The 26344-nt window shown below is 38.6% G+C and overlaps 1 long non-coding RNA gene across 1 annotated transcript; it reads right to left on the bottom strand.

The window, feature by feature from the left end:
* Nucleotides 1-8342: 8342 nt before the first annotated feature.
* On the bottom strand, nt 8343-10195 carry LOC107776722 (uncharacterized). The gene is made up of 2 exons (XR_001646042.2): nt 9691-10195; nt 8343-8570 (listed from the first exon to the last, which is right to left on the bottom strand). It is a non-coding gene; the product is annotated as an uncharacterized LOC107776722 (long non-coding RNA).
* Between the last annotated feature and the right edge of the window lie 16149 nt (nt 10196-26344).

Raw genomic sequence — 26344 nt, 5'->3', positions numbered from 1 at the left:
CATCAGCTACGGAGATTCGCAGTTTCCTTGGTTTGGCGGGGTATTACCGTCGCTTTGTGGGGGGATTTTCATCTATTGCAGCACCTATGACCAGATTGACCCATAAGGGTGCTCCGTTCAGGTGGACCAAGGAGTGTGAGGAGAGCTTTCAGAAACTCAAGACAGCTTTGACTACCGCCCCAGTATTAATATTGCCTACAGGTTCAGTGTCCTACACTGTCTATTATGATGCCTTGAGGATTGGCCTTGGAGCGGTATTAATGCAGGATGGTAGGGTGATTGCCTACGCGTCTCGGCAGTTGAAGCTTCATTATCTCGAGTTAGCAGCTATTGTTCACGCCCTGAAGATCTAGCGTCATTATTTGTACGGGGTTCCCTATGAGATTTACACTGATCACCGAAGTTTGCAGCACTTGTTCAGGCAGAAGGACCTTAATTTGCGTCACCGGAGGTGGTTGGAGCTACTTAAAGACTATGATATCACTATATTATACCACTCGGGAAAGGTCAATGTAGTGGCCGATGCCTTGAGTCGCCGGGCAGAGAGTTTGGGGAGTTTGGCATATCTTTCGGCAGCTGAGAGGCCCTTACCCTTGGATGTTCAGGCCTTAGCCAACCAGTTCGTGAGATTGGATATTTCATAGCCTAGCCGGGTATTAGCTTGTGTGGTTGCTCGGTCTTCTCTTTATGACCGTATCAGGGAGCGCTAGTATGATGATCCTCATCTTCTAGTTCTTCAGGACAGGGTTCAGCGAGGTGATGCCAGAGATGTGACTATTGGTGATGACAGTGTGATGAGGATGTAGGGCCGGATCTGTGTGCCCAATGTAGATGGGCTTCGGGAGTTGATTCTCGAGGAGGCCCATAGCTCGCGATACTCCATTCATCCCGGTGCCGCGAAGATGTATCATGATTTGGGACAACGCTACTGGTGGAAGAGGATGAAGAAAGATATAGTTGGGTTTGTGGCCAAGTGTCTCAACTGTCAGCAGTTCAAATATGAGCACCAGAGGCCGGGTGGATTACTTTAGAGGTTAGAGATCCCAAAGTGGAAGTGGGAGCGGATCACCATGGACTTTGTAGTTGGACTTCCACGGACTTTGAGAAGGTTAGATGCTATTTGGGTGATCGTGGATCGGCTGACCAAGTCAACTCATTTTATTCCAGTGTTGACCACTTATTCTTCTGAGAGGTTGGTTGAGATTTATATCAGAGAGATTGTCCGCCTTCACGGTATTCCAGTATCCATCATTTCAGACAGAGGTACACAGTTCACATCCCAGTTTTGGAGAGCCGTACAGCAAGAGTTGGGTACTAGGGTGGAGCTGAGCATAACCTTTCACCCTCACACAGACGGGCAGTCCGAGCGCACGATTCAGATTCTTGAGGATATGCTTCGTGCTTGTGTGATGGAGTTCGGAGGGTCATGGGACCAATACTTGCCACTTGCAAAGTTTTCTTACAATAATAGTTATCAGTCCAGCATTCAGATGGCACTTTATGAGGATTTGTACGGTAGGCGGTGCCGGTCCCTAGTGGGATGGTTTGAGCCGGGCGAGTCCCAATTGTTGGGTACGGATTTGGTCCAGGATGTCCTGGATAAGGTGAAGGTGATTCAGGAGAGACTTCACACAGCCCAGTCCAGACATAAGAGTTATGCAGACCGGAAGGTTTATGATTTGGCATTTATGGTTGGTGAGCGGGTCTTGCTTCGGGTATTGCCTATGAAGGGCGTCATGAGGTCCAGGAAGAAGGGAAAGCTGAGCCTGAGGTTCATTGGTCCTTTTGAGATATTGCGGCGAGTTGGGGAGGTTGCTTATAAGCTTGCCTTGTCTCCCACCCTAGCAGGAGTTCACCCGGTATTCCACGTGTCTATGCTCCGGAAATATCACGGTAATCCGACTCATGTATTGGATTTCAGCTCAGTCCAGTGGGACAAAGATCTATCTTATGTTGAGGAGCCAGTAGCCATTTTGGAAAGGCAAGTCAGAAAGCTCAGGTCAAAGAATATTCCTTCAGTAAAGGTCCAGTAGAGGGGTCAGCCGGTCGAGAAGGCGACCTGGGAGACCGAGCAGGATATGCACAGCCAGTACCCTAATCTTTTCACAGTTTTAGGTATGTCTTTATATTCGTTCGAGGACGAACGATTGTTTTAAGAGGGGGATGATGTAATGACCCGACCGGTCGTTTTGAGAATTTGAGCCCCGATTCCCTAATATCTACTTTCCCCATATTTGTTTCTGCTTTTGGGATTTACCGGAGTGTTTGGTTATGGAATTCGGGGAGTTTTGGGACACTTAGTCCCTAGTTGTGAGTTTTAGCCTTAGAGTTTGGACCGTAGTCAGAACTATATAAAGACGGATCCGAAAAGGAATTCTGTCAATTCCGTTAGCTCCGTTGAGTGATTTTGGGGTTAGGAGCGCGTCCAGAATGTATTTTGGAGGTCTGTAGTAGATTTAGGCTTGAATTGGCGAAGGTTAGTTTTTCGGCGATTTCGGCCGATAGTAAAAATTTTGATATTGAGCTCGGAATGGAATTCTGAAAGTGGTTGTAGGTTCGTAATGTCATTTGTGACCTGTGTGTAAAATTTGAGGTCATTCGGACTAGATTTGATGTGGTTTGGCGTCGTTTGTAGAATTTGGAAAATTTTAAATTCTTAGGCTTGAATCCGTGCTTAATTCCTGATTTTGGTGTTGTTCGATGTGGTTTGAAGGCTCGACTAAGTTCGTATGGTATTTTAGGATTGTCTGGTATATTTGGTTGAGGTCCCGGGGGCCTCGGGTGTGTTTCAGATGCTTAACAGAATGAAGTTGGACTTAGGAAAAACCTGGTGCTTTTGCTGGCTCTGTTGTGATCGCACCTGCGCAAGGCTGCCCGCAAGTGCGAGAAAATTGGCGTAAAAGCAGAGTTAGTGGATTGGTAAGGGGTCGCAGGTGCGTGGGAAAAGGCCGCATCTGCGATGCCCGCAAATGCGCAAGACTGTTCGCAAGTGCGCAAGTTACGCAGAAGCGGAAGGGATTTCCACAGGTGCACACGTGCAGGTACGGCCCTTTCGTTGCAAGTGCGAAGGCAGAGGGGGCAAGTGAATTGCGCAGATGCACACTTTTTCCGCACAAGCGCACCTGCAGGTGCGAGCCCGGGTTCCGCAGGTGCGTAAATACCTGGGCATTTGTTAAAACCGAAAGGCTTCGCGATTTTTGTTATTTTTGACTTTGCAAACTCGGTTTAGGGCGATATTTGAGAGCATTTTCGAGGCATTTCTTGAGGTAAGTCCTTTGTGCTTATTTTTGATCAATAATCTTGCTTTGCCATGTATTTTTTCACCTAGTTAGTGTGTATTTAAGTTGGAAATTGGGAGTTGGAGGATTTGGGAGTTTGATTTGTGGATTTGGAGGACCATTGGGTGCCGGATTTTAGTAAATTTGATATGGTTAGACTCGTGAGTGAATGGGTGTTCAAAATTTATAATTTGTACCCGATTCCGAGACGTGGGCCCGGAGAGACTTTTTTGGGCATTTTTTCTAATTTCACGCTTTAGCTTCGAATTAATTAGATAAATTAGTTACTTGTAGTTATATTTACATTGTGCAATTTATTTGAATAGATTCAAGCCATTTGGAGTCGGATACGAATGGCAAGATTATGTTATCGAGCTACATAGATTATAGCAGCTTGTGACTTAGTGATATTCCAGGTCTTGGAAAATTATTTTGTATTTGCCGAGTGGTACTACTTTTGGCTATTCACAATATGCTGTTTATCTTTAAGATGTTGTGTTTTCTTTACATTTTTCGTAATATTAGGCTTATCTAGTCATAAATACTAGGTTCCATCATGACACCTTACGGAGGGTTAATTTGGGTCGTGACAGTAGCGCGTCGTGCTAGCCCTGGCGCTGGCCTATTGGCCAAAAGTTTCACATCTATAAATTGTGCCACGGGTAGCGCGATGCACTACCCAGGGCGTTACACTGACCCATTTTTTTCGTTTTGCTCTCTTTTTGCTTCATATCGTGTACTTTCGTCCCACATTGCCTCCGGGTGACTCCTATACATAAAAATACCATGAATTAGAATAAATTATTACATTACACATCCAAATTCCACAAAATATGAGCAAAATGCGATGCGACATGCATAAAAATACACATACTTTAAGTCGAATATCAACACCCCACATTTAAACTCTTGCTCGCCCTCGAGCAATGGAACTATCAACTACACTCCAACAACTTACATATCAACTATGGAGGAGGAATTCAATCTTTTCAATCATACACTCTACCGTCGGCTATGGTCGACACCGGCAATCAAGCATGAACATACGAAATTCATATTCTTCCCATTTTAAACATGCTCAAATATAAATATTTCAATTTAACCAATTCAAACTACCTACCCCTAACCACCCTACTTCAAGAGTCGACTCGCTACCACTAAGCACCCTTAACTCGCGCACTCACCTAACAAGAGAAGTTAACAATATTAACAATCCGTCATGAGATCATGTGCCCCCACCAATAAACAACAGAGTGAATATAGAAATCGTCCACACATTCAAATATCACTTTGAACATAAATTAAGGACATCACACAATTGAACAAAATTCGCTCACTCTCACAAATAAGTTCATGCGCATCCCGTGATCGTACCATAAACTTCCCTGCAGTATACATCTCTACTAATCTAAGCTAGCCAAGTCTAAGATCAACCAGGACTTTATAGGTTATAATGTAGGCTAAGGGACAGGTATGATACATTTTGGAATAGTGACTAACCCTCCTAAGCACTTTAAAATACTACACTCAAGAATCGAGAACATATTCTTCTCAACCAATTCACTCGTTACAAACCATACACAACATAGCCATGTTCAATTAAGCACTTCTATATCCCCACTAGAACGAATTACGAAGATTAGGAGGCATTTATTTTTCTTTTTTTCTTGTTGACTATCAAAATTATATGTATTTTTTCTTCTTTTTTTCTTTTCTACATACTCCATACATTAAGGTTCATCGGCTAGTGGCTTCTTCACAACTTTAGTGCACCTTATGGACCCTTCCATGATTCCACTCGAAAGCTATTTTACAATCTCTCACCTTACTTCTTTTAGCGACTACGTGTCTTCGGAGGTAAAGGTTTAACAAGCTTAAGTTAAGAACAAAATTAGGGATATGGGTTGTAATGTTTGTGCCAAGAAAAATGTCTATAAGCTCAAAAGGGCTAGCAACGGGAAATTGTTTTTTGTAAGTGACAAGCACATCTGTGATCAAGCAAAGAACTGCCTACTTCATCAACTAGACAAGCATATCTTAAAGATTTCGCGTTCACTAACACACAAGGCAAGTTCTAGACTACACAGGATATCATAAAATATCACGAATCTTTATACACACATTGCACATGATTCAATCAAGACAGTTCTGCTCAACTCTCAAGTCAAGCAAGCACATATAGTTGAGAATTTTTAAGCAATAATGCACTAGGTGATATACCAGTCAAACAACTGAGAACATGCATCACAGATTAGGCTATTTATATTACTTAGGCATCACAATTCAAATCAAATATAACAGGAAGACAGAGCGCATTCCATAGCCTAATATACCAGCACCAAACATGCCAACAGGTATCTAGAGCAACTCAGTTTTCTTCCTATCCTACTCCTAAAAAGATAAAACCAAAATACCTAGTTCAAGCTACGCCCTTGGAAAAGAACCACCGCTCAAAGAAAAACTAAGGGATACTACCTAACTATCCTAAAAAAATAAAAAAAAATCTTTTTGGTGTTTTTAATCGGACCTTAATCCCTCAAGAAAGTTGTCCAAGAGATCCATTGTCGGAAAAAAATCCGAGCTTTTTTTTGTGATTGTCTACTACTACTCTAAATTAGACTACTACTAACTACGAGTTCAAAAAAAAAAACTAATGAAAAAGAAAAAAATTATACAATTACACTTAGAAAGTAGTTCCCCAACCCCACACTTTTTTCATGCTTAGTCCTCGTTGCATGGATCACAGTGCAAAATATTAAAATAAGGATGAGAAATACTCCCTAAGACCCTCTAAGGCCTAGTTAGTAACACGATCCTCAATATTAAGGGTCGAGACGACCCCACACTTAAGCTCAAACATGCTCCTCAACTTTAACTTCGGGTGCTCAGACTTCCCCTAATCTGCAAAATAAAAACAAACAAAACGAAACTCTAAGAAAATAAGAATAAAAATAAATAAAATACATGCTCGGTTGCCTCCCAACAAGCGCCTTAGTTAACGTCATGGCATGATGTTTACAACATCACCATGGGTTGCCTCCCATAAAACGTCTGATTTAATGTCGCAGCACGACATGAACCACTTGCTCAAGCATGACGCTTTCGTTTCCTCCTCTTTCCATGGAGTTTTGCCTTTTTTGCGTGCTCTATGATGATCTCCTCTTTCCTCTTTGACCCTTTTCTCTTTTACCTTTACACATTCAGCTCGCAACACCACTTTTTCTAACTCGATTTTCTTTCCCATGCCAGTAGACTCCACATAAAAACCTTGCTCTATCAACTTCGATTCTACCACCGAGATCATACACAAATCCTCATAATGAATTTTAAGCGCCTTGTACACATTAAAAGTGACTTCTTTATCATGTACTCTCATCTTCAGCTTTCCTTTCCTCATATCTATAATTGCTCCACCAGTAGCCAGGAATGGTCACCCCAAAATAATAGGCGCTTCTTCATCTGCCAATTAGTCAAGAATAATAAAATCAGCGGGGAAGATGAACTTCCCCACTCGTACCATCACATCTTCAATAATTCCTTCAGGCATTACTAATGACTGTCGCACCTCATTTTTCCGAAGATAATGAATTTTTTCAATTTAAGTGACATTATTTGAAATGGTATTAATTTATTTAATTTATTTTTTATAGAGCCGCCCTTGGAATAATTATTTACGACGTCCCAAGTCGCCATTTATTTTAAATCCAAATCAAGAAAAATTGACTTGTATAAGTCTGCGAAATATAGAAGACCGAGTAAGGAATTTAGTTAACCCAAGAGAAGGTGTATGCACTCCCGGATTATGTGGTTTTAGCACGGTCGATTTACCATTAAACTCGGCTTAATTATCCAAATATCACGTGTTTAGAAACTATGTGCATTTACCTTTTATACCGCTTTTAACTATATGTTTCGACCATTTTAAGTATTTATGAAATTTATTTGAACAAGTTAGGATATCGTACACTTATCGTCTTGTACATATTGTAAATCGCGCCATGTGAAGCGCACCCGTGGTTTGCGACATGTTTATTTTATTATTAGTTGAAGTTGGGATCAAGTCACGCGTGAGTGCACCTGAATTTGGGATTAGATGTCAAAGTTATGCCACGGGAAACGTATATGACGAATTATTTCTTAAATGCGCCTAAAGCCAACAACGAGTATTCATGGAATTAATTAGACTAAATTTGAGATTTTATAATAAAGGTCCAAGAATTATGGAATGTTATTATGGGTAAAGATACATTAATGACAGTTTATAAAGTGGACGTATGGGAATTTTGAAAGCACTACATTTGCTCATCTTTAACCACTGGAAGTATTGAAAAGGAAAGGTTTGATAAGTTATATTAATAAACTATTTGGATTACTAGGGGGATCTACTGTCAATACTAATGGTACTTTGATGAATTAATTACGCCTGCTCCCTCCTTCACTCGTTAGGGCTAGAAACTGGATGATAGTGCAAAAGGTCACATTGATTACATAATCACAATGGACCTTTAACAGGTCGTGTGAGACCACAGGTGGGCCCAGCACAAAGCCCATAGCCCCTTGGCCTCTTAACTGAGAATTAAAGGCCATAGTTCGGCCTAGGATGCAAGGACGAGGCCCATCAAACAGGTTTACCTCAACAACTATCAAGTCCCAAAATCGGGAAGAAATTCAATAATAGCCAGATTTACGAGTGATAATTGAAAATAGTCATAGTTTCAAAAGTAATCAAAATTTAGCCAATTATCATGTAAAGATAAATCTGAACGAGAACACTGTTCAAAATTCGGAAAATATTTCAGCATAATATATTGGAGTTCCACTATAATATACCGGTCCAGCATAATATGCTGGAAGTTCATACACAAGTGCTCCAATCTCCAAGATATTATGCTGGACCGGTCCGTGTTGCAGCAAAATAGTGCCTATTTTTCAATGACTTTGCAAACGCTGACTATTTTTGAATTACCAGTCCATGGTTAGCCGCTATTATCTAAAAGAACATAAGCTCACATCACTTACATGATCATAAACGAGAATAACTCAATTACACAAAATTTCAACCAATTCGAGAAAATGAATTGATGAGCGAAATTAATATAAGTCTGTTTTCTTATACAAGAACCATCAGTTTTGCAGGAAAGTAGTCTTCAAATTCTAATCAAAAAGCTAATCTAACTGAATCAACATACACATGAATATTTTCATATTACGTCTTCGAACTTCCAAATCTAATGAAGGGCTAAACAGAACATGGAGACTGGAGATGGATACTATTTCAACTTCATTTTTAACCTGAAAATCTCAATTGCGAACTTTACTTGAGCTGGACAAATAATAATATCTTAACAGATTTTCATATGAATTCATTATATGGTACTAGCAACTTAATCATGATCAACACAACATAAACAACCAATATTCAGATTCATATTAACTCTGCATACTAGGTAGAGTATCCCAGATCTGGTAGCTAAGCATGAATACTAACAATTCTGTCACTTCAAAGAAATGATAAGTACAGAGGCATTTTGAGACTCACATAATTCAGCAAATAACAGACACTGAAATGCCAAATTAAGGCAGAGTGAAGACGAGAAGAGTTCAACAATGCATAATAAGCATCACAACTTCAATTTAGGTCCAAAATCGACTCAAAGCAGCCAGAAATTGTTGAAACAAAGCAGCAGAAATCAGTCCATCCTTTGAAATTCCCTTTTCTACACTTTCCCCCTTTTTTTATATTTTTGTTATCCTAAATCTCATATCTCAGTTAAGATTCTTTTGAATTTTTAAAGCTTTTACTCACAGCTTTGAATATGAAGAGCTTTCAAGTCTGTAAAGTGTGTGAGTGAATGAGAGGAGTGAGAATTTTTGTGTGAGTGAGATTAGAGTGAATGTGTGAGTAAGAACGAAAGAGCAGTCTCTCAATGTGTATTCTCTTATATAGAAAATGCAGAGAATCTTTTGAGTTATTTTTCTTTCTCTTACATCCCTCATCTTTTGTTATTTTCCCGCTTACCCCTGTCCTCTTCACTCTTTTATTTGCTAAAACATGTCCTTTTTTAATTATTCCTTTTCCGCCGACCCTTCTGCCCCTTTGTTCCTAAAATCAAATCCAACGAGCCTACCTATCAACAAGGCAAGCCCAAATTTCATAATACCCTATAATCAATAAAACATTATCAATCAATTTCAAACTCCAATTAAACAATAGTTATTACAACGATTAAAACAAATTGGAATATGCAATTACGTAATTTGGCTAATGATCAATGTAATCAAACAGTTCCTCTTTACTTTTCAAACTATGCCAACTAATAATTAAACTAACACATTAACACCTAAAACCACGACATATAAACATATGTGAATAACAATAATGAAGAAAAGAAATTAAGGAAAAGAAACTTACAGGGCCGATAAGACCCAAAAGCAGAGGACATGATTCGAAACATCGGCATTTCAATGTTGAACAGTAACGATCTTTGTCCAATGAACACTTATCTGGACCCTTGATGTCTGATAAGTATTTCATTGGACAAAACCCGTTGAGGTTCAACGGCATTTGACAGATATGAAAGATTCTGGCGGCCTAGAAATGGATCGAATACTAACACCAAATTGGAATACATAGCGAGGAGGGTTAATTGGTGCAGGTTTCGACCTCGAGCAGGCTGAGATTTAGGAGAAAACAAGAAGGGGGTGAATTAGGTTTTTGGTTTGGTTCTTAGATCTAAAAATCGTAAAACTGTGAGGGCCTTAAGAAAAATCGGATGGTAGATTAAGAGAGAGGGAGAGATGGAGATCACGTGGTGAAAATTTTGGGATGTTTGGAAGTCGGCCGCCGCCGTGGACGATTTCCGGCGGCGGTGTTGGATAGAGAAATAGTGGTGAGAGAAAAGGGTGTTCTAAGAGGCTTTTTGGGGGGTGAGGGTTGGTTCAGACACTTATACAGGAAAGAAAGGTTAGTCTTCAGCCGTTCGATCAAGAAGAATGAATGGTCGAGATTACGCACGCAAAAAATGACGCCGTTTGGTAACCTCTCGGAGTCCCGGTGAAGTGGACCGAGTTTGGAGTGATTTGGGCGAAGGTTTGGGCCTGAAACAATGGCCCATTCCGGTTTTTAACCCATCAACTCCCCTTTCCCTCTTTGTTTTGATTTTCAACATTAGCCATTTATCCTTACAAAGCGAATTTTAAAACTAATTTGCAAAATTGACCCATTTAACTATTTTAACAACTAAAAGTAATCAATTACTTTTACAAATTAAAATAAAAGAGATTAATTAACTGCACCTAAAATGCAAAGTAACTAAATCCATTTTTTGTGATTTTGTTTTTAGTGATGCAATGCAATTAAAAACCTAAAATGCTATGAAATAAAGATTAAATATTTTTTGATGACTTTCATGATTTACGATATTCCTAAATATTCACAAATGCAAATAAATACAACCAAACAAATAAAGATAAATTCTATAAAAATCAAAGACAATTAGAAAACTACTTTTGTGAATTTTTAGGAGTAAACTATGGGTAGGGCAAAAATTTGGGGATGATCGAAATTTGGTTTGGGGATTACTTGTGAGCCTAATGATAATATGTATTTTGTATCAGATTAGATTTTCTTGCTCTTGCGCAGCTGTTACCACATGTATATCATCAGGCGGAATTAATGTTATTTGCACCTTGGTCTATGTTGTGTGTTTCTCTCTTATTCTATGACTGGTGGTGAAGGTTACATGATTATTCGCATGCATATTGTAATGTCGTCTAGGCCTTATGTCGTTATGGGCGAGATGGCCCTCGTGATGTTGATTATTGCACCATAGTTGTGCTTGTCTTTCTCTATATTGTATATGCCTAATCACCTTCCCACAGTTATATTTGTGCACTATATTGTGCTTGATGTTGATGAGCATGTGATTAGCGAGCCCGGGCATTTTGGCTCGATGTGTACCCCTATGTGCATTGATATGATTGGATCGGGTTGCGCGCCGTAACTGTACAGTGATGAGATGTAATTACTTATGCTTATTTTATGTGTTTTGCTCTACTTTGTGGAAAATAGTTCATAGGAATATGTTAATATTACCTCACCTGTTTAACATGCTCGATAGCCTTCTTTTTTAACTTTCTTACTATTATTTGTCATGTCTGAATTTTTACTTGTTTGGTGTACGAAACCGTGTTGTGTGGGGCTTCATATGACCTTTGGTGTGACTTGTCGGTTGTGCTTCTTGTATTGGTAGAGATGAGGTTCCTAGACCTGATATTTGCACTACCGTTTCGGGATGAGGAATGTTAGGGAGAAAGATACCATTTTTCCCTTCGGAAAGTTGGGAAATGGATCTTGTCAAACGAGCGAGCTTCTTGACTGGTTGATCTGAAGGGTGGTTATAAGTTTCTGCGTGTTTCTTTTATCATCAGCAGTGTACGAAGGTTTCTAACGATGTTTTATTTAATATGAGGTTTACTACCAGTACTGGATTTGCTTTTGGGCAGTTATGATGGTCAGCACTTATTGTTGCGAGTACCTGAGTTATGTGGTACATCATGTGATTACATCTTGGGTTATGTTCATGGCTTGATACAACTTGTTCAGACTTATACAATGTGTAAATGCGAGATTCAGGTCTTGCTCGGCATCCCGGATGTTGGAAATTGGGTTCTAAGGTTTATGGACTAAGGTTGAAATAAGGATCTTCAGTTATGTTGTGTTGAAATGCTTATATGGATTTGGGTGATGTGAGATCACCCCCGGGTTTGTCCATGGTAAGTTTACATAGTGATTTGATGGCTTTGGAGCGACTCTTGGCACGTTTGAGGATGAGTCGTTTTGAGCATTTGCATTCCGTTCAATTTTTTGAAGTCTTGAGTAGCTTAATATGATGTATTATGACTTGTGTAAATCGTCGGTTTTGGTTTTCAAGTGATCCGGAGTTGATTTGGAAGAATGATTCTCAACTAGGAAGCTTTAAGTTGGAAGAGTTGACTAAGTTTGACTTTTGTGTATTTGACACCGGATTGGAGTTTTGATAGTTTTGTTAGGTCCATATGGTGATTTTGGACTTAGTCGTATGCCCAGATTTGCATTTGGATGTTTCTTGAAGGTTTTGGCGTTAATTGGCGAAAGTTGGCAATTTAGAGTTTTGGAATGTTCATAAATTTGACCGGAAGTTGACTTTGATGATATTTGGTCTGAATTTTGGCTTCAGGAGTTGGAATATCTTCGTTATGTCATTTGGACTTTGTGTGCAAAATTTGATGTTATTCCAAGTTGATTTGATATGGTTCGGCACGAGATTTGGAAGTTGAAAGTTTAAAAGTTCATTAAGTTCGATTTGAGGTGCGATTTGTGATTTTGAGGTTTTTATGCGTGATTTGAGTCCTTAAGTAAGTTTTTGTTATGTTATGGGATATGTTGTTACATTTGAACGGGGTCCAGAAGGGCTCGGGGTGAGTTTCGGATTGATTTCGGACCCTTTTGCTCATGTTTGGCATAGCTAATTCTCTGTTGGTTCTGGTGTTTCAAGCTTTCTTTGCGATCTTGAAGGAAAAGACGTGATCGCATAGAGTATTGGGGATCTTCTGGTTGTTTCTTCATCATGTTCGTGAGAGGTGCAGCGCGTTCGCGGAAGGTTGAAAGATTGGTACATCACGTTCGCAAGTAAAGGTTCGTGATCACGGAGCAGCTGGGAGCTGGGGACTTCCTTCTTCGCGTTCGCGAGGGTAGTGCCGCGAACGCGAAGTGTATTTTTGGCTGAGTTCATTTCTGTGCATCGCGATCATGTGGGTGCAACCGCGATCGCGTAGAGTACCACTGGACAGAGTACATAAGTACTCTATTTCAGATCTTTGAGTAATTTTATCATATTTTGAGTTCGGGAGCTCGGATTTAGGAGATTTTCACCACAAGGATTGGGGTAACTATTCTCCACTTGGTTTTGATTATATTTCATGAATCTATCTTCAGTTTTGGCATTTGGATTATAATTTTTAAAGAGAAATTGGGAGGTTTTGTCTAAACTTCCTAAAGTGAATTCTTGGGATTTGAACATCGATTCGGAGTCGGATTTGAGTGAAATTTATATGGTTAGACTCGTAATTGAATGAGTTGTTAGATATTGTGAGTTTTGTCGGGTTTTGAGGTGCGGGCCTAGGTTTGACATTTTAGTTGACTTTGAGTATTTGACTAAAGATTTGACCTTTATCGATTGGGTTTACTTCCTATGGCATTATTTGATAATTTTGAGTTGCTTTTGACTAGTTTCGAGTCGATCAGAAGATGATTTTAGCAGGATGGCGCTTCTATTTATCGATATCGCTTGTGTTAGGTAAGTGTATTGCCTAACTTTGTTGGCAAAATATTTTCTTCTACTTGCCATTGTTTGCTACATGTGGGGATGATGCATATATGAGGTGACGAGCGTATATGTATGTACCAGGGTTAATCATGCCCGGGGGGTAAATTATACGATTAATTGTGCCATGTAGAATTACGTGACCTTCTTGTTTTATGTCTTACTTGAATTCTAGATTACTAATAATATAAACTTAAATGCTAGAAATCAAGATTTAGCTTATTATAACTTGATTAAAATTTGACAGATTTTTGTGAAACTATTGATGTGTTAAATTCGGTCATCATTATGCTTAAGCACTAATACATCGTTACGACCGTTATTCTTAAGATATTGGATTCTATACTTGAGTTGAAGATCATTTTTGAGACTTGTTGAAATACTTGAACAATAAGGTTCTTGAGGCTTATTGAATTGTTATTGGCTTGAAAGCATTGATTGATCTTCATTTAGAGTATTCGCTTAAACACTCTCCTTGATGTTATTCGTACTTCCTACCTTGCTTGTTATTGATATATATATATGTGCTTGGTGAGGAAGAGTGTAAAACACAAAGAGTGATGCCGTGCCATTGCATATACATTATCATGTGAGGAATAGTGTAAATCACGAAGGGTGATATCGTGCCATTGCATATACATTATCATGTGAGAAAGAGTATAAATCACGTAGGGTGATGCCGTACCATTTTATTTACATTATCATGTGAGGATGAGAGTAAAAGCACGAAGGGTGATGTCGTGCCATTTCATTTATATTATCATATTTTCATTTACATTATCATGTGAGGATGAGAGTAAAAGCACGAAGGGTGATGTCGTGCCATTTTAATTTACATTATCATGTTTTTATATTATCATGTGTTCATGGCACGAAGGGTATTTCCGTACAGGCGAGGATGAGGTATATACACTATGTGGTGATATCTTTTCCTTATGTATACATTCATGCCTTTACCTCGAGTTATTTTTATACTATCATGTGTTCATGGCACGAAGGGTGTTTCCGTGCAGGCGAGGACAAGGGATATACATTATGTGGTGATGTCTTTTCTTTATGTATACATTCATGCTTTTACCTTGGATTGTTACTGTTGCACTTATGTTTTTTCTATGTGACTTGTCGTTGTTGTTCCGGCTTTGTCCTCTATCACAATTGTTGCTGTGTTGTCCACGCCTTCTATCTGTTTAACTTGCAAATATCATATTTTCCCTCTTGTTGTCATATCTACATCCATAGCGTTTCTCATTTGTGGCACTTTCGTATAAGCCTTCTACCATATTAGTTATTCATGCCTTATATTTGTTAGCTCATAAAGATCATGCTTTCCCTCTTATTTGTTATATCTACGTCTAGGCCTTCTACCATGTTAGTTAGTGAAATTTATGTTTTTCTTTCCTAAGTGCTTTCATTACTTCTAAGCCTTTTACTTAGTGTGTTACCATTGTCCATATGTACTACCTTGTTCGTTATTTTTACCTGTGTATTTCTCACTTTGTCATTACTATTATTGGCATTTCTTTCACCTGGTTGGTATTGTTATACGTATATTTGGTGAGGGTGAGATATATGCACGAAGGGTGTTGCCGTGCCATTTGATTTGATATCTTGAGTACATTTCTCAACTACGATTATGGATTTACTACCGTGGTTTGTTGATTATCACTCTAAGGAAAGGATTAGTCGTGATATTGAGGAATATTAATCGTGATTTCTTCTAGTAATCACTTACTGATTCGCATATTTGTTTCTTGTACTCTTTTCTATTATGTTCTAGTATTGTTCTATTGCTAGTCTACTGCACATATAATATCAGTGAGTATCTTTTAACTAAAAAGCCTTGTCACTACTTTATTGAGGTTAGTCAAGATACTTATTGAGTACATGGGGTCGGTTGTACTCATACTACACTTCTACACCTTGCGTGTAAATCTTGAAGCGGAGCTGCGGTAGAAGACGGGAGTTGATTCTGAAGATGTTCGTGCCTTCTGGGTGTGGCTACCACTTGTCCCTGGGTAGTTTTAAAGTTGAGTTCTATTTATGTACATTTGAAACAGAAGTTGTACTTATTGCATATCAGTTTTTGCAATAATCATTCTTAGTAGCTCATGACTTGTACTACCAGTACTTGGGATATTGTATGGAATCCAGATATATTATTTTTTGATCACCTTTATTTTATTAGATTTATATTAACTGTTAATTGGCTAACCCAATGGGTTGGGTTAGGTACCATCACGACTAGTGGATTTTGGATCGTGACAACTTAGAATAACAATTTCGAGTCATGCATCAACCTTGGCATATCACTTAAGCATAGCACATCATGTATTCGGAAAATCCAAACCCGAAATGACCTTAATGTCACCCTTCTTAAGCTATAGCTAATTTTAAGTGTCCCTTAGTCTTTGGACTATAATAACACATGTTCGTAAGGACTAATTTTCAATGATAGAATCTACCTCTTATCTTAAAGCCATGCCACTGATTGAAACCTTATCTCTGTTGATCTTGCTCAACTACCATGTCTGCACACGGGTATACAACTTGTACCTCTCGGAAGCTCATGTTATACTATACATAACATATCTCATGGTACTCGTCAAATGAACACTTATCGTGTGATAATTGTGTCAACTTGGTCGAACTATTCTACTTCTGTCATGCCCCGAACTCGAGAAGCGCGATCGGAATAACCCGGCCGAGCAAGCTTGCTAAATTTCTTTCTACCCAAACTCACCCATGAATAACAAAAAGATATATTTTCATTAATTAGACAATACAGAGATCATATATACAACACCAATCCATTACTATTAGCTACTTCATTTATAAGACCCCAAAGTGTTACATTACACATCCATCGTTTAGAAGTGGAACATGTAATACAATTACAACATCATTAGTTTGACCTTCCCAATACCAACGTACAACCCACACCATGTCTACGGAACCTTTAACGGGTACAAAAGAGTATTAGGATAGTGCCGGCAACAAGGCCCTGGATATACCTCAAATACAATACATGAGAAACAAAAGATACATGAACCCGATATGAAGTGAGGCTCACCAAGTAGCTGAGAGGAGGATGTACTACTATCACTGATCGATGTTGCCTGTTATGGAACCACCTGCATCCATTAAAAGATACAGCTCCCCCGGCAAAAGGAACGTGAGTACATGTGGAATAGTTCTCGTATGTAAGGCAGACAGAACAACATATGGAAATACGGTAACTCAAATAAAAGGAAAAATAAATTTTGTCAAGAAACTACGAAGTGACCCATAGCATCACATGTCAAGTCTTATTATACTTGTATCATTCTAAACTTCTTTTAGGATTAACTGAGCCATATGAGCTATACGTGGAATACATAATATAATGTAATTGAAATAACATGTACAAACAAGGGCAATTGAAGTGGCACCTATTGTTCGTGTTACCTATGCATCTCACCAGACCGTCCATAGGGTTCACATATGATATTATACACCTATGCATTTCATAGACCGTCCATAGGGTTCACATATTATATTAGGCACCTATGCGTTTCATAGACCGTCCATAGGGTTTCATTCATATTACATACTGATGCGTTTCATAGACCGTCCATATGGATTCATTCATATTATACACCTATGCATTTATAGACCGTTCATAGAGATTCATTCATATTATACACCTATGCGTTTCATAGACCGTTCATAGGATTCCATACATAATACACCTACGCATTTCATTGACCGTCCATATGATTACATATACAATACACCTTTGCATTTCATACATCGTCCATATGGTTCATAACACATCTTTATGCACATAACCATATATAAACTCAAGCGAAATAACTAATGCTACTTTTAAGGTCGTAAATTCCCGGATCATTGGAACACTTCATGTTCATGCTCATCATGGAGAAACACAGCTCATTACATTAACACATGCATGGCAAATCACTAAGTAGTTTTCAATGGTATATAGACCCAATTTCTTTTCTTAAGTTTCATCATCATTTATCATAGAACGTCTCTTTTCCAACTCATTATATACCTCTTTGTCATCTTAAGGTCACTAGCTAAGTTCATGATTCTAGGTGACTTAATATTGAAGTCATTTACATTCATTATTTTTGAAGCATACAACTATAGTTGAAACCGTTGGAACATACAATGCCTCATGATTCTCATTTTGGCAAACGACCGCAATTCATATTCATACTATCACTTACTTATACTAGCCACGGGTGATCATAGGACATCAATGACATTATTATATAAAGGAGTTAAAACTCATCTCATAATGTTCAAACATTCTTTCATTTCATTGGCACTATTGGCCACAAATATAATTCTCATTCTTGGCATGATGGCCACCTTTCTACATCTCACACTCGCTTCTTTCACTTTCAAACATCATCATGGATCATCAACAGCGAAGCATTTCTATTCAAGACTTTAAGTCCACATGTGAGCAAATACGAATGTTAAGCACATTGAGATTTCTTACAAAATTTGGCATAATAGCATTCATTTGGGCTATGACTTGAAGTTATAACAATTAGATACGCAACCCATGCTTCGAGCACATCTACAAATAGCACATAACATAATAGGAACATTTGGAATACATATTAAGTATATATCTTTTGGACACAAGGCTTATTCGGAATAATTCAATTTATAATAAGTATCGCGGCACTTACAAGAACATCGTGGGAATTCAATACTAAGAGAGAAGTTTAGCCGACATACCTCGCTTTGAGCTTTATTAAATTACTATAATATTTCAGAAATCTCAGCAACTTCAATCTATTTAGAAACATAACAAAATTGAACCATAATTAGGAATAAGTTCATGGTCCAGCTCATTTGAGCATTTTATCAAACACTATGTGTGCAAATTAGTTACAAGGTCCTTCTACAAGATTTCCTTCACCCCACAACCAACTCAACACTAAGAGTTCACCCATACTAGTTCAATAATCTTTCCACAATCCTTGATAGTACATGCATACATACATAACACTCCCATACCCAAGATTCATACTCTCTATTAACCATCTTCCACCCCAAATTTAAAAGTAAAAACTAGGGTATGGAACCTTACCTCTTAGATGAAGACCTTGTGAGTTGTCATTGTAAAATCTTCAAGTCTTGAGCAAGAATTGATGAACAAAATGGCTAGCCCTTCTCTTTCTCTCTCTAATATACTCTCACCTCTCTCTAAAAATATCAGATGCAACTCTTAAAAATGACCCCCAAAGCCTTTTTTATAAAAGTGGGATCGGGTAAAACTTCCAAAACATAAACTTTCCGAAACCGGGTCTGCGGTCGCAGACCATATCGCATAATCGATATGCGGCCCGTAAAATGGGCCGCAAAAATTATGCCCCAAAACTGGACTTGTCTGAACCAGTATGCGATAGTTCTGTGGTCCGCATACCTGTTCTGTGATCGTAGACTGGACCGCAGAATTATCTTCCAGATTTTCTCATGACAAGTATGCGACTGAAATGCGGTTCGCGAAGTGAATATGCGACCGTATAATGAATCGCATAAATGAACTTCAAATTCAACAATCTTTCGGCTCAACTATGCGATGGATATGCGGCCCACAAACCTGTTCTGCGGTTGCAAACTTGACCGCATAATCATCTTCTCTTTCCAAAAATTTCCATCAACTCCTCAGTGCATTCTTCAACCCAAAAAGTCCGTACCTCAAACACGTAAGCCTACCTCGGCACCATGAAACCTTAAATTCCTTTACGAAATTTTTACGGGGCCTTAAAACTTCCTTGCTGCAATACATCTATTCTACTTGAATATGAGGAAACTCTTCGTAACAAATCGTACAACTTCCAACCTCGTCACATGAGATAACATTACATGTCCTTGACCTCACCCTATGTCTCATAGTAACCTCACCATGACCACTATTCTGTATGTGGTCAATTGATCCTTCTCATTATGCCCATATATTGCAAATGTAGTCTTCAAACATAGCACTTAAGACTTAACTTCCTACTAACTGTACCAAGATAATTTGTCAACATTACCCTCTAATACTCTTCAAAAATGTGAGGCACTCGCTTAAACCTGAACAACTAGTTGTGAAGATGTATCTTTAGGGGAAAATATGTTGCACCTTATTTGCATCATCGCGAGCTACTGAGGCCAAAGCCGAGAAATGTGTTTTCATCACGCATACAAACGAAGAGTAGGAATAAAAGTAATTGGAACTTCAAGGCAAAACAGAAGACGCACGATAAGGAGATAAAGAAAGAAAAGTTTCTTAATGCCCTATAGCCTCTTAGAGATAAGTACAAATGTCTCAGTATCCAATAAGATTCTACTAGACATGCTCATGACTAGTAAAACTAATGAAACCTATGGCTATGATACCACTTTTTCACGATCCAAAATACCATTAAAGTCATAATATCACCTAACCCAACTTGCTAGGCGAACTAATAAGCATAAACTACAATTTCAAATATCATAAAGCAACAATAAAGTCCAAATAGAGATAGTAGTATAACATTAGTCTAAAGTTGATAGTATTAGTCCATAAATAACCAAAATACCCCTAGGAACTGGTGTTACAGTGTCAGGAACTACTAAAATTGAGTCATAATACATATGTCTGAGACAACATAAATATAATGTCCGGATGAAATAAAAATAGTAATAGATTAATAATGGAAGGCGTGTCCAAGGAACTACAAATTGACAAGCATGTCTACCTTGAGTCTCTAATAAAGCAATCCTATATAGTCTCTTGGATCCCACTAGTATCATGCTCAAAAACTACACAAAATTAATATATAGAAGTGTATTATGAGTACACCGATCACAATATTTAGTAAGCACTTTTACTGACCTTAGTCGCAACGGTTTGGCTAAAGATACTCCTTTATATAACATGTGCAATTCATATACAACATAGTAACAAGAAGAAAGCACAGAAACTGTATAGAAAGGTATGCAAAAAATAGAGCATGTAATATGGTACAACTTATCTCAACTAATCAAGTCCAAGGCATGCAACAGAGGCATTAAATCAGGATGTATATATAATATACATAGAGAAGCATATAAAAGTGCATGAAAAGGCATAAACGATTCACTTAAATATATAAATCTTTCACCTTTATGCTCAAACTCATTAACTGATATCATAATCAAACTTACGCATACGCCACGAAGAAAGAAGAATGTGAGGGCGACTAATGAGTGACTATTCCATATCCACACGCAATAGGAACCTAAATCCATACGCCCTACAGGAACATGTATAACATGTCCTAACTGATACCTCAACAGGAACGTGAGATCATAAACCCTAACTGTTCAATGACTTTCAACAGTCTTAAATAAGTAATGGGAATAAGATATATATGATATCAAAGTCCATATATAAAAACATGTATGATTATGCAGTTTTACCATGTAAAATAAGTATATGAAATTCATTATATTAAACTAGTATACGAAGGATGCCTATAACATTATCCTTGCATGAATAAGATGCTCAAGCAGTCATATAACAATTAAAAATATCTAACAAGTAAAAGTATATAGTAAATCAATGCATAATAAAGCCTAAGAACTACTCCGAGAATAAACAAACCTTATCATTTGTATATATGCTCGTCACCTTGCATGTACGTTACCTCCAACCATGTAGCATCTAGTAAATAAGTCCATTTTAGGGAAAACTTCTCTTAAATTGAGGTTAAACAAGATACTTACCTTCTCCAATCAATCTTCAAGCTTCAAGAATACCCTTTTCTTTCTCTATGCCCTCCAAACATTCACAATCTAGCCAAAAAATGCTTAACAAGGTCAAATAAGGCTATAGGAATTATTCTCGTAATTTAATTCTAACCTTAGGTCAAAGCCAACAAAAGTCAACCCTAGGCCCACATTCTCAAAACCCGAAATGAGTTTCACATTCCGATGACTCATAACCTCCCCATTCCAAATATGTGATTTATTTCTAAATTCGAGTCCAAATTGGTGTTGAAAATCTTAACATTTACTTTCTTACATTTTGGCTCAAACTTCCCTTTTCTCTCTTTGAAATTCTTGATTCTAAGGCAAAATCGAAGGTATACTCATCTAATAATCATATATTCGATTTAGGATTACTTACCTCAGAGTAGTTGATGAAAATCCCCAAATATAACCTCAATATGTGCTCTCTATCTCCCAAAATGATAAATAAACTCTGTATGAAATGCGGCTATATATGAAAGTGCTGAAAAACAACTCAAATTATAGAAAATGACTGAAATGGCTGCTGGTGCAACTTATGGCTGGTTTTGTTGGTTTTTGCCTTTAAAACCTCTCCAGAACTGTCACGACCCCAAAATTTCACATTGAGGATCGTGATGGAACCTGATCTCTAAGATTAGGTAAGCCTAATACATAATAGAATTTAACAGAATAAAATAATTTAACTATTAAATAAAGACTGATAAATGACATAACATAGCCAAAAATGCTCAACAATCATACAACTCCAAAACCGGTAGTACATAGTCATAAGCTCTACTAAGAATACACTAGAAATCTCGAATACAACACTGTTTGGGAATAAAGTAAACAGTAGCAAAAAAAACTAAAGAAGGTGACTTCGAGGACTGCGAGCAAAATAACATGTATACCTTGAAGTCCCTGCAACTCTAGCTCAACTCAACCCTCTACCAATAGGTACGATTCGAGGTACCTGGATCTGCACAAAAAATATGTAGAAGCGTAGTATGAGTACACCACAAACAATACCTAGTAAGTATCAAAACTAACCTCGATGGAGTAGTGATGAAGTTAAAGTTAAGACACTCACTAGACATAAAACTTGTGTAGAATATCAATATAAAGCTAAAACCAAAAAGCAAAATCAATAAATGACAACCAAGAGTAATCATGTAATAGCGCAACAAATTACCCCAAACACAGTAAATATACAAGTAAATCAATTATGGAAATCAATTACAGTTCAAATCCTCAAGTCGTTCCAACACAAGGTTTGCAACAAGTTTCACCGTGAGGTACCACACCTCATAATCACAAATCATAAATCGCAAGTCACCCTTATGACGCCGCGTTAGCTTCTCATTTTCTTTAAAGTATTTTTCTCGAAATAGCTTCACGAGCATAAGCCCCCTTATATCGTTGCCTGTGCTTCACAGTAAACTATTTCCCCTTACTAGCAACACACGCATAAAACCCCCTTATCTCGCTGCTTGTGCATCAATATACATGCCACCTTTATGTCGCCACATGCACATCTCAATCACAATACAACAATCAGCCGCACTCCACGTGCCCATATGCCACAAGTTCTCAAACAACAATACATAACCCATGGTTCAACAACACATCTTAGGATTACAACAACACAAGAGTACGGGAAGTAAATTAACAATGAAATAAGCTTCATATAACAACAGCTTCAATTCAAGTCATATTAATAGCCTAAAAGTCTAATTCGGTCAATTATCACATATAAGCCCGTGTTCATACTCGTCACCTCGTGTACACGTCTTTTCAGATAGTACAATTAATGCAATTAAACCAAATCCTAAGGGGTAGTTCTCCACACAAAGTTAGACAAGATATTTACCTCAATTAGGCCAATTCAACACTCAAAATAGCTTTTCCTTTAATGTTTACCTCCGCTCGGCTCAAATCTAACAAAAAATGACTTAATATCATCAAACAATGCAAGAGAAACTCATTTCAATTAATACAATTAAGATCATTACAAAAAATTTCAAAAGTCAACCTCGGGCTCGCCCCATCAAAACTCCCTATTCAAAGGGTAGATCTCGACTACCCATAACCCCACGAGTCCATATATGTATTTTGTTTACAAATCCGAGTCCAATTCAACTTTAAAATCTTAAATTTTCATTTTTCAAAGCATAGTAAAAAATCCCCAAAACTTCTCTTCAAATCTCATGATCTAGATGGTAAAATATCATAAATAATCATGTCATACAATCAAAATTGAGTTAAAATCACTTATCCAATGACTTTGTATGAAAATCTCCTCCTAAAATCACCTCCCACCGAGTCTAGGGCTCCAAAATGTGATAAAATAAGACCGAGTCCCGAAATCTCAACCTTTTGTTCAACTGCAAATGTCGCAAATGCGGCCAGGGGTTCGCAATTGCAAACCTTCACAAATGCAGAAAACCAATCGTAAATGCGGAGCCTGCAGAACACAGGAGATGTCGCAAATGCGACACTGACTTCGCATTTGGGAAGTCAAGCCCCTTCGCAAAAGCGACCAAATGGTCGCAATTACGACCTGCCCAGCCAAAGTCAAACCTTCTCAATTGCAATCAAGGCATCAAATTTGCGATCAAGGCATTGCATTTGTGATACCTTCACCCCCCCACGCTTTCTTCGCAATTGCGATAACTGCCGCACTAACACCCTGAAACAAGTCTGAACCAATACGAAACACGTCCGAAACTCACCTGAGCCTCCAGGGCTCCACACCAAACGTCCACACAAGTATAAAATATCATACGAACTCACTTGCACACAAAAAAACATCAAAATAACATCCGGAACCAAGAATTGGACACCAAACACATAGAATTCACAATGAAAGCCAAGAATCGCTAAAATCACAACCAAGCATCCAATTCATATCAATTCTCATCCAATTCATATCAATTCTTGTCCAATTCTCATCCACCATGAATGTCACATCACGGGCCCTCCAATCCACATAAATCTTCTACCTGGACTATGTTGTACGGAGTTGCTCCTAAATCAACTTCACCTTCTCCAAAGCATCTCGAACCAACAACCTAGCTTCCCCAGGCTCAAACCAACTAACCGGAGAACGACATCGCCTCCCATATAAGGCCTCATAAGGAGACATCTGGATGCTCGACTAATAACTATTGTTATAGGTGAACTCTGCTAGAGGTAGAAACTGATCTCATGAACCCACGAAATCAATAAAACATGCACGTAACATGTCCTTCAAGATCTAAATAGTGGGCTCAGACTACCCGTCCGTTTGTGGATGAAATTTTGTACTCAGCTCGACCTGTGTGCCTAACTCACGCTGCACGACTCTCTAGAAATGTGATGTGAATTGTGTGCCTCTATCCGAGATAATAGACACCGGCACACCATGAAGACAAACAATCTCACAGAGATAAATTCGAGCTAGCTACTCTGAAGAGTAGATAGTCATGACTGGAATGAAGTGTGTAGACTTGGTCAGCTGTCCACAATGACCCACACAACGTCAAATATCCTCAAGGTCCGTGGGAGTCCAAATACAAAATCCATGGCGATACGCTCCTACTTCCACTTCGAAATATCAAGCCTTTGAAGCAAACCATCCGGTCTTTGATGTTCGTACTTCACCTGCTGACCATTCCAACACCGAGCCACATAATCCACAATATATTTCTTCATTATTCTCCACCACTAGTGTTGTTTCAAATCATAGTACATCTTCACAGCACCCGGATGAATGGAATACTGCGAACTATGGGCCTCCTCTAGAATCAACTCACGCAACCCATCCACATTCGGAACAGAGATCCGGAAACACCCAATCATCACCAATGGTCACCTCTTTGGCATCACCGTGCTGCACCGTGTCCTTAAGGACAAGCTAGTGGGGATCATCATCCTGATGCGCCTTGATGCGCTCAAACAAAGAAGACCATGAAACCATGCAAGAAAGAACTAGAGTAGGCTCCAAAACATCCAACCTCATGAACCTTTTGGCCAAAGCCTAAACATGAAAAGCTAACAGTCTCTCCCCAACTGGAATAAAAGCAAGATTACCCATGCTCTCAGCCTTCCTACTTAAGGCACCGACCACCACATTGGCTTTCTCGGGATGATAAAGAATAGTGATATCATAGTCTTTAGTAGCTCTAACCACTTCTATTGCCTCAAGTTCAGATCATTTTGCTTGAATGAGTGTTGTAAAGGCTTGTGATCCATGAATACCTCACATGACACACCGTACAGATAGTGCCTCCAAATCTTCAACGCACGAACAATGGCTTCCAACTCCAAGTCGTGTACTGGGTAGTTCTTCTCATGGGGCTTCAACTGACATGAAGCATAAGAAATCACTCTACCCTCCTGAATCAAGATGTACCCAATGCTAATCCGTGAAGCATCACAATAAACTGTATAAAAACTCGATGTTGAAGGCAAAACTTGAACTCAAGTTGAATTCAAGGAAGTCTTGAGCTTCTGAAAGCTCTCCTCATACTCATCACACCACCTGAATGGGGCACCCTTCTGAGTCAATCTAGTCAAAGAAGCTTCGATAGATGAAAAAACCTCAACGAAACGGCGATAATACCCAGCCAAGCCTAGAAAACTCTGAATCTCAGTAGTGGTAGAAGGTCTGGGTCAACTCTGAATTTCCCCAATATTCTTCGGATCCACCTTAATCCCCTCAAATGGACACCACATAGCCCAAGAATACCACAGAATCAAGCCAAAACTCGCACTTTGAGAATTTAGCATATAGCTTCTTCTCTCTCAAAGTCTTGAGTACGATCCTCAAGTGCTTGCTCATGATCCTCTCGGCTACGAGAATACACCAATAAGTCATCAATGAACACGATGATGAAATAATCAAGATATGGCTGGAACACGATGTTCATAAAGTTCATAAATGTTGATGGGGCATTGGTC

This window comes from Nicotiana tabacum, chromosome 4, assembly GCF_000715075.1.
Source record: "Nicotiana tabacum cultivar K326 chromosome 4, ASM71507v2, whole genome shotgun sequence".
NCBI lineage: Eukaryota > Viridiplantae > Streptophyta > Magnoliopsida > Solanales > Solanaceae > Nicotiana > Nicotiana tabacum.
The sequence above is the reverse complement of the archived record's forward strand: the minus strand, read 5'-3'. Positions and strand labels throughout refer to the sequence as shown.